Source organism: Gymnodraco acuticeps, unplaced genomic scaffold (assembly GCF_902827175.1).
Source record: "Gymnodraco acuticeps unplaced genomic scaffold, fGymAcu1.1, whole genome shotgun sequence".
In the NCBI taxonomy this organism is placed as follows: domain Eukaryota; kingdom Metazoa; phylum Chordata; class Actinopteri; order Perciformes; family Bathydraconidae; genus Gymnodraco; species Gymnodraco acuticeps.
This window is the reverse complement of record NW_022990165.1, coordinates 1,187,479-1,191,759: the sequence shown is the minus strand read 5'-3', so window position 1 is coordinate 1,191,759 and position 4,281 is coordinate 1,187,479. Positions and strand designations below refer to the sequence as shown.

General features: G+C 38.3%; 1 long non-coding RNA gene across 1 annotated transcript; it reads left to right on the top strand.

Moving 5' to 3' along the window:
- Positions 1-1,603: 1,603 nt before the first annotated feature.
- On the top strand, positions 1,604-2,528 carry LOC117547054. Its single transcript, XR_004569112.1, has 3 exons — positions 1,604-1,659; positions 2,022-2,119; positions 2,401-2,528. It is a non-coding gene; the product is annotated as an uncharacterized LOC117547054 (long non-coding RNA).
- Positions 2,529-4,281: the final 1,753 nt, after the last annotated feature.

Below are 4,281 nucleotides of genomic sequence, written 5' to 3'. Positions count from 1 at the left end.
TTTTACCCTTAATGTCTACCCCTGAAAATTGTATGAATAAAAAGCGAAATCATAGTTAATATTCTATTAACTATGATTTCGCTTTTTATTCATACAATTTGTTCAAACTATGTTAACAAAACCATCAACGCAAGCCAAGGATTTGGAAATGATATAACAATCTTAATATACATTTAATAGAATGTCTAGTCTCACAGATCCTTTTGTCATTCCCACATCAGGCAATTCCCAAGTATGTTCAGTACTGATCAGCCAAGAGGCAAAAGACGATTTCCCACCCCGGCTCCTTGCATCGTCAAACGGACGGACTTTCATATATATGTCCTTTCGGACCCAGTCAGTTTACACCTAAGGGCTCGGAAGAGCTACCACTTGCCCATGCTGGCCTTGGAAAGAGGATGCTAAATCTACCGGACAACTTATTGCACAGTGAGGTAATCATATACACGTAAACAGTATTGAAGATTTCTCAAAGATTTAAAATGTGTATCACTTGCTGAATATTGTATGTTATTTCACTTTGTTTTAAAGACTATGGCTACGGTTGAGGAAGAATTTCCAAAACTGAAAACATTAAAAGGAGGCTGGATGTTTTTCAAGTCAGCAGGTAATATTGTTCTCATCTCCATTGGTGAAAATGCTGTTTTGTGTTTTTCACACTCAGAAGCCCCACATGTGTTTTCTCACGCCCTACTTTGAATTACCATTCATATCACTTCTTCAAGTTATATAAAACAGTACTAAGGTTTGCCTGACAAAGTGTAACGTATATCCCTAATATTAATGTATGTACTGTCAGGTGGTTTTAAAGCACACTTGTGTTGTTCCTATTTTGATTTTAAAATAGGTGGTAGTGGACGTCGAAAGCTGTCCATAATTCCTACTGACTCCGAGGGGTACTCCACAAGGCTCCTCAAAACAGCGTCCAACAACAGAAAAAACATTGTGTTTGTAATTCCACTACAGGAGCAACTTTCTACCGAACCACTACCCTATGACTCGGCAGAGTTTGCAAAGATGCCACAATCAACCTGCATAACATGTGGCAGTCAAATGCCTTTGCAGCTGTTGCCTTTACATGTGTAGTAATGTAATGACATATTGACTGTAAGCTGTTATTAAAACATTTCTCTCATTTCTCAAATAAATATGTAATATTTTAGTTTGCTCAAATGACTGTTTCAAAGTCTATAGAACCAATTCTCTGTACCTTTTTTGTTTTTTAGGAGAGTGAATCTGGGACTTCTCTTGATGAAGTGATTGAGCAGCCAAATCCACCTAACACAGGGATGGGAGAATCGTCAGAGGTAGTTGATGCTGTCTTCTCCTGTTAAAGTTACTTTGCAATTTAGTATAAAAGCCTTATTGTTTTCAGTAAATAATGACAGTATGATTGCAGGTGTGTATATAGGTTGGGTATAACACATTTCACCAAACTGACTTTTTGCACACTGTCTATGTACTCATTTTTTATCATAGAATAATGTTTCCTGTATCACTTATCTGAGAGAGAATTATTAAACATAAAACCTTTCTTATAATAATGTGATGTTTTAAAGGTATTGACATTTGTTTATGTTTTTTACAGGTTTGCCCTATATGGCTTGAATCTTACCCGATTGATGTCCTCTCATTTCATGCAAGCACATGTGGTGAAGGGTAAGAAGTTTTGACTTGTTCAAGCAAAAGATAGAAGATAGACATGTTTTGAGAGAGGTGAACAACATATACAAAGTGTCAAACCTAATAACGATATCGTTTGGTGAATGTGCTTGTTCCTTTTTTGTGCTTTAAAATGCTGTAATGTTACAGCTATAGCAGCTGCATCAGAGCATGTGATGCATTTTTAAGAAATGTAGATGTAGAAATCATAACAGAGCCGAAATACTTATTAGGGATCTGATTTAAATTACTTTGTTTGATGGAGCCTATATGCAAGAAATATGTAAAAAAAGAATGGGCACTCACTTGTCTCTATTTTCCATTCCTGTGAGTATGTTATTTGTTTTGTCTTTTCCAAGAATGGACCCTGCTCATCATAGCGATGCAGCCAGTATGACAAGGACAGAGGAAATGCCAGGACCTTCAGTTCAACGATTGCCAGCAACAGTTTCAGCAGGTTATTTATTCAGAATAATTACTGCTGTGGTGTAGTTTGAAACAGTGACTACTCAGATACACTTAAATAGCAATGATCACCAAAATGAATGTTGTTACATGTTTGATCCAGTAATATGGAAAGGATAATTGATTTCAAGTTACTACCTTTTAATATATTGCTTTAAAATACAGGGCTTACTAAATGAGACAATAAATGAAGTACTATTTTAGAATTGAAGCTGACATATTATGAAGTTTATTGTACCAACCACTTTTTTTTCCTTCAAATTACGTTTTCAGCATGGGCCAATGAAGTGGACCCCCGGAAGGCATGTCAGTTGTTCAGAGAGGAACTGCTGGAACGTAACTATGAATGTCCACGCCTCTTTCTATCAATCGACATGTTTGACGCAGAAGAAGAAACGGACAGTTCATTGATTTCATTCTTTAAAATGAACAATGTTAACTGGGCAGCTCCATTGAAGTGCAGGCTGAGAGGTATTAATAAATAGTGTAACTTCTCATGTTTCATTATAGGTTGTCATCTGGGTCGAATTTTGCCTTTTTGTTTGTTTTTACTTGCATGTTGAGGATTAAGTTCATGTCCCTTGGACCCGGGAAGAAAGAACTAGTTACATTTATTGTATTGAAAGCTTGAAGGATGATTCATGTTGTCTCTTGGTAAGTGTATGTTGAATATCATCTTGTTGGTTGTACTTTTCTAAATGAGGTCGTCTTTTCAAGGGGATGCAGCAGTCGACCAAGGTGTCAACCGACACGTTTTGTCAATGGCCATGCAGAAACTGAAGACCGGCTTCAGTATACATTTAGGTGGGGTGTTCCCATTTGTCTTTCAATTGAAATAACCACTTGCAGCTAAATCTTAATAAACCAACAAAGATTACAACATGCATATTCACAGTTGAACCAACACTCAATAAAGCTTGACCTAAAAATTACGTTATAGCAATACATGATGTCTAAACTATTTCTCCTTTTTTCTTAAGGATGTGCAGCTCTTACAAGCCTTTTTGAAGGGGAAATGGAACATCGGGTTCCCTCCGCAGCCGCGCTTCGGGAAAGCAACCTGTTTGAGATGGCAGGTGCTGCTAGCTTCTTTCTTCTTGTGAATTATATTCTTTTTAGAAAATAAGTCAAGTAAAAAATGTTTGCCTGCCTTTTCGTCAGCGTTCTTGAGGGAAAGAGCTGCCGCAAAATCGCCGTGGGTGTGTTACTGACACACCCCCAGCTCGCCGCGGGGTCACGAGCGTGATGAAGAATCATAATTCTTTAAGGAAATCGTTTTTATTTTGTATTATAATTACTGTGAAATGTATTTCAGTTTTTGTCATTATTACAAGAAATACACACTTGCAACTGATAACACTGGCAATGATTTTATATTTATTAGACTATTAAAAAAAAGATCATGCTCCAAATAAGTGGGGGTACGGCGTACCCCCGCGTCCAACGCCCACTACACCACTGCACCCGTTCCCATTGCACTCTGTGTCCCTTCGCAAGTAGAGCACCTCGGACTACACTGTAGCCAGCATCTGGCATTGCACTTTTTATTGTGGTGATCAATTAATCCAATTCGTCATCAGTGCAGCCACTAAATGAAGCAGATATAGAAATGTATAGACATTTTCGGTCATCCGCCTAAATAGCGTTGCTCTAGTCTAGACACACCCAGGAGTCTGGCGATGCAACTCGATGGCAGTCCCAGTTCAACCAGATTTGTCAGAGCCTCTACTGACATATTCAATCGTGGACGCCCACGTCCACAACATTTTTGCAACTCAAGGGTCACAAATATCTGTTAATTATCTCTCTCTTGCTGGATAAGGCTATTCAGGTCTGCAAGTGCAGACTGTATATTATTCCCTAAATCAACAATGTCACCCAGTGCACTCAATACAGACCCGGCGTCATGGGCGGGCCCCATGGGGCCGGGCCCGCCCATCCAGGATTTGGGCCCGCTGTTTTAATAAAGGCTGAATACCACATTTTTATTGTTTTATTATTATGTTTATTGTTGTTATTTGTAGGGCTTTGTCCTAATATTTATTTTTGTATTAGTTTAATATAATTTTTTTATTTTGCTAGGAAATTCTGAATGAAAGGCTGCGCGCAAGACTGGTTTTTCGCTGGGTTGAGTCGTGTGGGTTTTTGAGTGAG